Here is an 11,459-nt window from a genome sequence, read left to right on the forward strand (position 1 = left end):
ACAAAAGACCACTGACAGAGTCAGAATACAACCTGAGCGTAGTGATGGAAGCAGTCCAGATGAGGTGGTCTTCCTGAAGCAGTAATCCTGTAGAAAGGTCTGGTAGCTCGGGTCCTCTGGGAATCCAGTGGGTAAGCGTCCCTCTGGTGTTCAGAGTCTCAGCTTATATCCAGGCTGGAATGCTTGGTTTCTCCCTCTGGGCGGAGCATCTCACAATGGGATGGTGAGTCATGTGATAAGGCCTGATGGGCCCATTAACAGGAGGTAGTCCAGGAGGGGGTTATCTGTGAGCTGTGTAGCAAAGGTTCTGATGGGCCCATTAACAGAAGATAAGCCAGAGTGGAGGAGGCAGGGAGCACTGCCTCACCTGGTTTCAACAGTTCATGAAGATGGTGATAGAATATACTTCAACCCAGGACATTATCCACCCCTTATTCTATTACCATCTACATCATCCCAAATCAATACCTTCCTTAAACTACACACACACACACATATATATATAATGAAATCCTACACACAGTTCTCACTTAAAATAAAGTCTCCTTGTGGTACACAGTGGGTTTCCCCATCCTTTTGCATCACCCACCAAGTGTAACCAGGTCCTTGAGCAAAGACAACCCCACGGATGGGTTTGCCCTTGCCCGAGGTGGGATTAATCCAAACAGTCTTTCCTAACATACCTCTCATGTGTACCACAGGGACCCTATCTCCATCCACTGTATGCAAGGATTCAGACTGGGCAGGACCAGCTCGATTGATGGACCCTCGGGTATTGACCATCCAGGTGGCCTTCGCTAAGTTCAGTTCCCAATTTTTGAAGGTCCCTCCACCAAGTGCCTTAAGGGTAGTTTTAAGCAGTCCATTGCAGCGTTCCACCTTCCCAGCAGCTGGTGCATGATATGGGATATGGTATATCCATTCGATTCCGTGTTCTCTGGTCCAAGTGCTTATGAGGCCATTCTTGAAATGAGTCCCGTTGTCTGACTCAATTCTCTCAGGGGTGCCATGTCTCCATAGGACCTGCTTTTCCAGGCCCAAGATGGTGTTCTGGGCAGTAGCATGAGGCACAGGGTAGGTCTCCAGCCATCCAGTGGTTGCTTCCACCATGGTGAGCATGTAGTGCTTGCCTTGGCGGGTTTGGGGAAGGGTGATGTAGTCAATTTGCCAGGCTTCCCCATACCTATACTTTGACCATCGTCCGCCATACCACAGAGGCTTCACTCGCTTGGCCTGTTTGATCGCAGCACAGGTCTCGCAGTCATGGATAGCCTGGGAGATGCTGTCCATAGTAATGTCCACCCCTCGGTCACGAGCCCATCGATATGTTGCATCTCTCCCTTGATGACCAGAGGCATCATGAGCCCAACGAGCTAGGAATAATTCTCCTTTGTGCTGCCAGTCTAGATCAACCTGAGATACTTTCACCTTGGCAGCTCGATCCACCTGCTCGTTGTTATGATGTTCTTCATTAGCCCGACTCTTGGGTACGTGCGCATCCACGTGTCGAACCTTCACGGTCAGCCTTTCTACTCGGGTGGCGATGTCCTGCCAAATCTCAGCAGCCCAGATGGGTTTCCCTCTGCGCTGCCAGCTGGCCTTTCTCCAGCGGTCCAGCCATCCCCACAGAGCATTAGCTACCATCCATGAGTCAGTGTAGAGATAGAGCCTTGGCCACTTCTCTCGTTCAGCAATATCCAAAGCCAGCTGGACAGCTTTAAGCTCTGCGACCTGACTCGATCCACCTTCTCCCTCGGTAGCTTGTGCAACTCGTCGTGTGGGGCTCCACACAGCAGCTTTCCATTTCCGGTTAGCACCTACAATTCGGCAGGAACCGTCGGTGAAAAGGGCATATCGTCTCTCACTCTCCGGTAGCTTGTTATATGGTGGGGCTTCCTCGGCCCGTGTCACTTGCTCCTCCTCTTCTTCAGAGGATAATCCAAAGGTCTCACCTTCAGGCCAGTTTGTTATAATTTCCAGAATCCCAGGGTGATTCAGGTTTCCAATACGGGCGCGCTGCGTGATCAGGGCAATCCATTTGCCCCACTTTGGGCGCCAAAAATGTAGTAGTTTGAAGGCAAAACAAATGAGAGGCTCCAAGTCAGAGATACAATTTAATAGGAAAAAAAGGAAAGAAAGTAAAATAAAATAGATGCAATAATACAAAAGACCACTGACAGAGTCAGAATACAACCTGAGCGTAGTGATGGAAGCAGTCCAGATGAGGTGGTCTTCCTGAAGCAGTAATCCTGTAGAAAGGTCTGGTAGCTCGGGTCCTCTGGGAATCCAGTGGGTAAGCGCCCCTCTGGTGTTCAGAGTCTCAGCTTATATCCAGGCTGGAATGCTTGGTTTCTCCCTCTGGGCGGAGCATCTCACAATGGGATGGTGAGTCATGTGATAAGGCCTGATGGGCCCATTAACAGGAGGTAGTCCAGGAGGGGGTTATCTGTGAGCTGTGTAGCAAAGGTTCTGATGGGCCCATTAACAGAAGATAAGCCAGAGTGGAGGAGGCAGGGAGCACTGCCTCACCTGGTTTCAACAGTTCATGAAGATGGTGATAGAATATACTTCAACCCAGGACAGGCAGGAACCATCAGTACAGAGAGAGTGACGCTTTTAATTTTCTGGTAGCCGGGGCCTCCTTAGCATGTGCTACTATCACCTCTTCCTCTGCTAATGATAATTGAAAGTTTTGCCTCTGGGCGAGTTTGTAATGACTTCCAAGATCCCTTCTTCAAAATACTACAGTGCCAGGAAAGCCTGTGTTTCCTTCCTGTGGGTCAATGGGGATATGGCTACTATTTTGTTAGCCACATCCACTGGAATCTGACAATGTCCATTTTGCTATTTTACTTCTAAAAACCGAATTTCCTGGGAAGGTCACTTAATGTTACTCTGTTTTATGGCATAACTAGACTTCAGGAGGATCAGGATTATCTTCTCCCCTTTCTCAAAAGCTTCCTCTGCTGTGGTACCACTTTTCTGCCTTGGACTCCCACTCATACTGAAGTTCTAACATGCCCAGCATGGCAGCACTCTGTGATGGTGTGGCTTCATTCACTGTCAGCCCACTGTCAGTGTCCACTGTCCATGGGACTCAGGCAGGGGCCATGCAGGGCTATTGAAGGGTTAGCGAGTCTTGCTGAGCACGCCCAGTTGTCCAGATCATGGATCAGCTCATGAATGGGGTCCTGAAGTCCAGTGTCATGTTGCCAATAGGACACTGTTGTACCTGCTGTTCTTCAACCCTCAGCAGTCCCACAGCAGAAGGGTCCTCTGAAAGACAAAGCAAGGGATTCAGCTATCTGAATTTCTTCTGTCTCCACAGCAGCTCTCCCAAAGCCCAGTGATGTTGTTTTGGGTCCCTGAAATACCTCTTCTGAGGTGATCTATGCCAAGGATACACGGAGCCTCAAGGCCACTGACAATGGAGTTTTTCTGCCACTCATGCCCAGTCAGGAGCACTTCAGCCTCCAGTATAGTCCCTGTTGGGATCCCCCTGTCACCCCAGAAACAGAGATGGATTCTGCCCTTGCATGATGGCATCAGGGTACATTGTGCACCAGTGTGGCCTTGTGCTCCTGTGGCTCTGCTGTGCCAGGCCATGGATCCACACAGTCCAATAGACCCCACTGTCCTTCTCCCACACCTGGCTGGAGCCAGGGCCCGTCTGGCTCTGATCACGGTACTCGTTGCTCGCTTCTTGTCAATAGGAGCTGGAGGTCCTTTCCAGAGGGTCAGAAGTAACATCAGCCCTTCAATTCTGCCTGAGGACTTGCCCAGTGGAAATGGAGCGGCATTTTTCCTTGAAGAGTTTTCTGCCTCGGAGACCCTTGTGAGACCTCTATGAGAGTGACCCTTGTGAGACCTCTGTGAGACCCTTGTGTCAGAGACCTCAGATGCCCTCCAGCTACCGCCCTGGACTCACCACAGGGCATAAGCCCCAGGAAGGGAAGGTAGAAGTAGCAGTACTCAAGGACAATGGTGACTGTGATGGCAATGGCATCACAGAACCAGCTGAATGCCCTGAACTGCAGCACAATGAGCTTGTGCCCAGCAGGTGACTTGTAGGGCTAAACCACCTGACCAGGGTCAAAAAACTGCCTCTCTCCCAAAGATAAATCTCACAAAGCCAAACACAATCCAAATACTCCATAACCCTCAAAATACCCCCCATATTCCTCAAATACAGCTGGGCACAGGTGTTGGAGTATGAACCCCCCTGGGCCAAATCCACACAGGCCCAGGAGTGCCCAGAAATATGAGGACTGAATTAGAACCTTCAGAGAAACTAAAATACATAAATCCACACAGACACGAAGTAGAAATGCAAGTTTAGTTTTTAATAAATAGAGGATTTTAAGTGCCTGTATTAGCTAGTAAGAGAAGCCCTAAAGCCTAGTTTATAATTCAGTAAGATTGCCTTTTGCAAAGTTAGTTAAATTCTAGTCATAACAAAAATAATGAAGCCTTGCTGAAAATTCCTAGATGGAACAGATAGAATTATATATGTAGAATTTGTGTAAGAATTTGCATTTGCCTTTGCATATCAATCTTAACTTAGGATTGGCCCAACAAGACTATAGAAAATTTGTGTAAGTACCTAATTGGCTAAAAATTTTGGCTAAAAATAGAATAAAAATGCACTACTTTGAGAACCCACACACAAGACGCATGAAAACACCAATGCCACTGTTGTTGCTACTGCTGCAACTGCTACTGATAAGATGGGACACGGACTACTGAGGCCTCTGCTGCTGCTGTGGCCACAGCTTCTGCTTGGGACTTAGAAACTTCATATTAGGAGGTTTCTTCATACTGCTACAGACTCTAGTAACTTTGCCTTCATAGGACTGATTTAATGATGCAATAAAGGACTTCTTTTGCAACTATCCAGCTTCTAGTTTTCAATGAGGGTGTGCAAACCTCTCGACACACAGGGGTCTCACCTGAACCTCACAATTATAAACCACCTGATGGGGGTCAAAGAACTGCCTCTGCATCCCAAAATACTCCCCAAATACCCATATACCCTCTCCAAACTGCACAAATACAGGTGGGTGTGGGGGGGGTCTCACCTAGGTCTTGGAGTTTAGCAGGGTGATGTGGGTGATGCTGTACAGGGTCATGTACACAGAGAGCTGGATGGAACTCCCCAGTCTGATGTGGCCCCTGAGAGGACCAATGCTGTGGGTGCCCCATAAAGACTATCTTGTGTATTCCCACAAAGACCCCCAAACCTACCCCACAGACCCCCCCCAAACGCTCTGTAGGGACCCCTGACTGCCCCACAGTGACAGACAGCCACCTCCCCATACCCCCTCTGGTACCTGTGATGGAAAAGCACTTGCCCAGCAGGATGAGCATGACGAGGAAAATGAGGAAGCTGACAAGGGGGGAGGAGAAGAGCAGCTGGCATGGGGAGGACTGGGCACCCCCCTCCTTCAAACCCCCCACACAAGGGTCTATGCACCCTCATACCTCCTGTACTCCCCCAAGCCCCTCATCACCTCCCATGATTTTGAAGTGCTCCTGTCCATCCCCAAAACCCCTATACTTCGCTGTGAAAGCCCCCCCAAACCCACCCAGAACCCCCAGCTCCAGCAAATTTCAATATACCCCTTGGACTTTGACCCCTCCCAACCTCTGAAGACCCCCCAAATCCCAACATAACTTCCCCAGACCCCGATGCTCGCCAGCCCCCGCAGCTGCCCCCAGCCCCCACAAACCTGCCCATAGCCCCCAAGCTCCCCCTCCACGCTCCATGCTGGCAGCCACCATGAGCATCTTGTAGATGGTGTGAAGCAGCTGCCACCCCTAGACTAGGGCTGGGGGGATGAGTACAAGACATCTCAAAGCATCGCCTCCTGCCAGGCCCCCTCAAAGCTTAGATTTCCCCCCAGCAGCTCACTGATGTAGAAGGTGAGGATGATGATGAAGATGAGGAGGAAGGTGATGTCTGTCTCCAGGATGCCTGGGGAAGGTGGGGGGTGGGGTGAGAAGGGGTTCACCCCATGAGGTCCCCAGTATCCACCAGGGTCTATCCACAGAGGTCCCCTGCATTACAGCCCCACCATCAACCCCCATGTACCCCCAGCCCCTTCAGCTTCCTCAGACCTCAATAACCTCCAATATATCCCCCAATACTGATGCACCCCAATCCTTCCAACCCCCCCAAACCCCAAAAAAGCCCTCCAAACCCTTTTACATCCCCATCTCAATGCACCCAAATTGCTGCAGCCCCCCAGACCACAATACACGCCCAGACCCTGATGTACACCAATCCCTTCGGTCCCTCCAGACCCTGCAGAGCCCCATAACCCCCAATATACCCTCCGATCTCGCTGTGCGCCACTCCCCCTCCCACTGCCCTTCCAGCGCCCGCCTCCGCACCGAACCCATCAGCCGAGAAGTGCCCCGTCGGGAAGGAATCCCCCTCGGTCAGCGCCATCTCGTACTCCAGCTCCAGCCCATCGCCCTGGGGGCGTCGGGGGCCTCCCAGGAGGCAGGTGGGGGGTACTCTCCCCGCTTTTGCTGAGGGCTACGCACCACCAGCGCTCATGCACGGAGCGGGAGCTGCGGCCGCTGCACAGCACAGTCCTTGCAGGCGCCCCCCCACCCCCCCATAATTCCCCCATCCCCCGATGCACCCCGGTCCCTGCAGCTCTCCCAAATGCCCTGAGCCCCCAGACCCAAACACGCCCCCGATCCTGACGCCCCGTTACTCTCCAGCCCCCCACGCTCCCCACAGGGCCCGCCCCGAGCCCTGGCCCCGCCCCCAGACCCTGACGCCACAGGGACCATGATCCCATAGGCCACGCCCCTGACGCGGGCCGCATCCATTCCCAAGCCAGGCCACGCCCCCCGCGTCCCGTCGGGGCCGCGGCTCTGTCCCGTTACAGCCCAGCACAGCCCCGTGCTGGCACCCAGTACAGTCCAGTTTAACTCAGTACAACCCTGCAGAGCCCAGTATAGACTAATATAGTCCACTATAGCCCAGTATAAAAGAGTATAACCCATTACAGCCCAGTAAAGGAACCAAAACCAGGTGTTTCAGTCTGAGGAAGGGGAAGAGGAACAAAGAGCAGCACGTGGCAGGAGGGGGATGGTGTGGATAGGGGGGATGGGGTGGGGAGCAGAGGCTTGGGTGTCCCAGGGACCCCCCAGACTCCGGGGGGCTGCACTGGGGGGATGACCCAGCTATGTGCCCTCGTACCCCTGCCAGCCCCCCAAAGACCCTGAAATCTGTCCAGGCAGGGGCGTCCCCCACCCACGTCACAGGGAGGTGGGTGGGGCAGTGGTGACAAAAAGCGATACCCCAAACTTCCCTTTTCTAACCCCAAAATCACCCAAAGCGGAGGCAGTGGCACGGTTGGAACTTGATGGGGAGCGGGGGCTTCCCAAAATCCCTGGGGACTGGGGGGCGAGGGGTCCTTGGGGGCTGTGGATGTTCTTTGGTGCTGAAGGAGATCCCTGGGCCCTGATGGGGATCCCTGGAGTGTGTGTGTGGGTCCCTGGGATGTGGATGAGGAGTCCTTGGACCCTGAGTGGGGATCCTGTTGTTCTGGTGGGGGTCTCTGGGGTGTGGATGAGGGGTCCCTGAGCCCTGAGTGGGGGCCCTGGGGTTCTGATGGTCTCTGAGGTGTGGATGAGGGAGTGGGGTCTTTGCGATAGTAGTGGCGTCCCTGGGTTGCGAGGGGATCCCCTAGGGTGGTGGGGGGAATCCCTGAGCCCCAAGTGTGGTCCCTGGGCCTCGAGGGGGATCTGTGGTACCAAGGACATGCCTCATCCCACTCTCTCCCCACTGCATCCAGGATCTCCCCAGGGTGTGTCAGGATGTGCACCCCACTGCTGGTGACGCTGGTGACGCTGGTGACACTGCTGATGGTGCCTTCAGTGGTCTCTCCCTACGGCTTCCGCAACTGCATCCAGGCACCATGGGACCCTGGGCTGTTCCGCTGCATCCAGCGCTTCCTGAGCACCGTGGGGGCTGCAGTGGACGACCTCCCCTCCAATGCCACATCCCTCAACCTCTCTGTCAACGTCTTGCGCCAGGTGCCCCCTGGTGCCTTTGCCCACCTGCCATGGCTCTACACCCTTGATCTGACCCACAACCAACTGCAACACCTGGCCCCAAGAACTTTCTGGGGGTTGTCAGCACTGGCCCACCTAGACCTGGCCCACAACAACATGTCAGTACTGGCCACAGATGTGTTCACTGGGCTTGGCAACCTGAGCACACTGCGGCTGGACCACAACCCACTACAGGAGGTGGCCCCCAGGGCTTTCTGGCCACTGGCCACACTCAGCACGCTCTCACTGTGGGGTGGCCGGCTCAGTGCACTGGAGCCCGTCGCCGTGGCTGTGCAGAATCTGACACGCCTGGACCTGCTCGACCTGTGTGGCAACATGCTGTCAACATTGGGCCCAGGGCTGCCACCCACGCTGAGGGTCCTGCGCCTCTGCAACAACTCCCTGGGAGCTCTTTCAGGGGCCACCTCTGGGGTGATGCCCCCAGGGCTGCATGTGCTTGACCTGTCCTACAACAACATCTCAGACCCTGCGCCGCTTGCTCGCCTGTGTCTGCACAACCTGACACACCTGCACCTGGCTGGGAACTCACTGGACGTGGTGCAGCTGCTGCACGTGGCTGGAGTCTCCCCGCGCCATGTGGATGTGTCAGGGCTACAGATGGGCACAAGGGACTTGACATACCTGTGCAAGCAGCTGACAGGATTACCGCTGCAGAGGCTGCGGCTGCAGCGCTTGCAGTTTAAAAAAATGCCCCAGGGGGCTCTGACTCATTGTCTGGTGCTGGGTGCCCTGGACGTGTCTGGCAACCGGCTGCGGCATTTGGGCTGCATAGGGCGGCTGCTGAACCAGAAGCAGCAGGCAGCACTGGGTGAGCTGGTGGCTGAGCATAATTTGCTGCAGTGGCTGCCATCATGCCGCGGGACCCCAGTTCTGCACCAGCTGCACAATATGTCCCTGCGCTTCAACCGCACCCTAGTGGCTGGTGCGGGTGCCTTTGACAATGCACCAGCACTGCGGCAGCTGCGGCTGGATGTGAACGGGCTGGCACGGCTGGACCGCGCAGCGCTGCGTGGACTCCGCAACCTGCAACACCTGCGCCTTGACAACAACCTGCTCACCGACCTCCTGCCCGGCTCCTTTGCCGACCTGCACCAGCTGGAAGACCTCAACCTGCGCAACAACCGTGTGGCCGTGCTCTTCCCTGGTGCCTTCAAGGGGCTTGACCGCCTGCAGATCCTTGACCTGGGTGGGAACAACCTGCGGCACTTGGCAGCCAGGGCATTCCAGGGCTTCTCACAGCTTTGCCGGCTTTACCTGGACCGCAATAGGCTGCTGGAGGTGAGAGCAGCCACATTCCGGCCGGTGCAGGTAACACTGGGTGTACTGGACCTGCGCGCCAATGCACTGCGCTACCTGAGCCGACACCTGCGGTAGCAGCCGCCTTTCCGCTACCTACATAACCTCTACGACCTGAAGCTACAGGCGCAGCAGCCATACGGGATGCGTGTGGTCCCGCAACGCTTCTTCCAGGGCCTCAGTGCCTTGCGCTCGCTCTACCTGTCACAGAACTCGCTCTTGGCCATCCCCGCTGACGCCTTTGATGACCTGGCACAGCTGAAGTACCTGACCCTGGCTGACAGCAATGGCGGGATGGGCCACCTGCCCGCTGGCATCTTCAAGAACCTGAGCCAACTGCACAGCCTGAACCTGGAGAGTGCAGGACTGCGCAGTCTTGGCCCTGAGGTCTTCGGGAACCTGACGCAACTGAAGGAGCTGCGCCTGGCCAAGAATGAGCTGTGTGCACTGGATGTGACTCTGGCCACACACCTCCCCGCCCTGCACTACCTGGACCTGCGCAAGTGCCCACTGAGTTGCAGCTGTGCCAATGCCTGGCTGCCTGCCTGGCTGGTGTGTGGGCCCGTGCAGGTGGTCTACCTGTATAACTACACCTGTGGTGAGATGGGTGGGACCTCCACATACCTGCACTGCTTTGACACACGTGTGTGCTACCTGGACATGGGGCGGTACCTGTTTGCAGGGACAGCACCGGCTGTGCTGCTGCTGCTGCTGCTGCCACTACTGCACCACCGCGGGTACTGGCGGTTGCGCTACCAACTGTTCCTGCTGCGTGCGTGGGCACGTGGGCGCTGGCGGCGGGAGCAGCGGCGCTACACCTACGATACCTTTGTGTCCTACAACTCCGGGAATGAGCAGTGGGTGCTGGAGGAGCTGGTGCCTGAGCTAGAGCGTGGAGCCCTGCAGCTCTGCCTGCACCACCGTGACTTTCGCCCCGGCCGCGCCATAGTGGACAACATCGTGGATGCTGTGTACAACAGCCGGCACACAGTGTGTGTTGTGAGCCGTGGATACCTGCGCAGCGAGTGGTGCTCACTGGAGATCCAGATGGCCAGCTATCGCCTCTTTGATGAGCTGCGTGATGTCCTTGTCCTCATCTTCCTCGAGGACATCCCTGAGGCCGAGCTCTCGGCCTTCCACCGCATGCGCCATGTGCTGCTGCGGCGCACACACCTGCGCTGGCCCCCTGAGCCCCCTGCACGGCCCCTCTTCTGGGCAAAGCTCAGGTGTGCCCTGAGTGGGGGGGAGGAGGAGGAGGAGGAGGACAGGGACAGAGGGGGCAGGGAGGAAGGGTGCCCTGGCACAACTGAGACCCCTGGGCAAGTTCTCCCTCATGAAAACAACCCTCTGCTCCCAAATCACTGTTTTTTATCTGGGGAAGGTGCCCTGTGGAGTGGGGATGATGACAGCAAGGAGGAAGAGGAGAAAGAGGAGAGGAAGACGGGGGGCAGGGAGGGAGGCTTCCCTGACAGCACTGGGACCCCTGTGGAGATTACCCCTCAGAAAAGCAAATTTCTACCCCAAAATCACCGGCTTTTCTCTTGGGAATGTGCTCTGCACAGTGGGGATGAAGGTAACAAGAAGGAGTAGGAGGAGGAAGAGGAAGAAGAGGAGAAGGCAGGGGAGGGGGAGAAAGGTTGTGGGGATCGAGAGCAGTTGCTCTAGAGCAATCTCACCCTGGTGTAATGGGGATCCCCAGGGACATTCCCAATCAAAAAAAAAGTGGTTTTATCCCAAAATCTCTAGTTATGGTCTCAGAAATGTGCAATTGGGATGATGGTAATGAGGAAAAGGGAAAGGAGGAGGAGGAAAAGAGGAGGGCAAATGGACCTCAATGTTCAGATGCAGAAAATGCTTCATCACTCAGTTCCTTTTCCCGGCACGTGGGAGCTGCAGCTCTTGCACATCTGGCTCTTCCTGGGCACATGCTGCTGTAGCTCAATTGGCTGCTTCTGCCCATAGCGGCACCCCCACGGCTGGGGAATTCCAGCGGCATAAAGAGGCACCCATCAATCCATCTCACCACGCACCCTCCTGTCCCCCAACTCAGCAGCTCCCGAGCCCCGGGC

The 11,459-nt window shown here is 55.3% G+C and overlaps 1 pseudogene; it reads left to right on the plus strand.

Moving 5' to 3' along the window:
* Window positions 1–7,836: 7,836 nt before the first annotated feature.
* On the plus strand, window positions 7,837–11,167 carry LOC136302492 (toll-like receptor 13; annotated as a pseudogene).
* Window positions 11,168–11,459: the final 292 nt, after the last annotated feature.

The sequence above is a fragment of the Chamaea fasciata genome, unplaced genomic scaffold (assembly GCF_029207755.1).
Source record: "Chamaea fasciata isolate MVZ Bird 193981 ecotype frontalis unplaced genomic scaffold, bChaFas1.0.hap1 SCAF_29, whole genome shotgun sequence".
Lineage (NCBI taxonomy): Eukaryota > Metazoa > Chordata > Aves > Passeriformes > Sylviidae > Chamaea > Chamaea fasciata.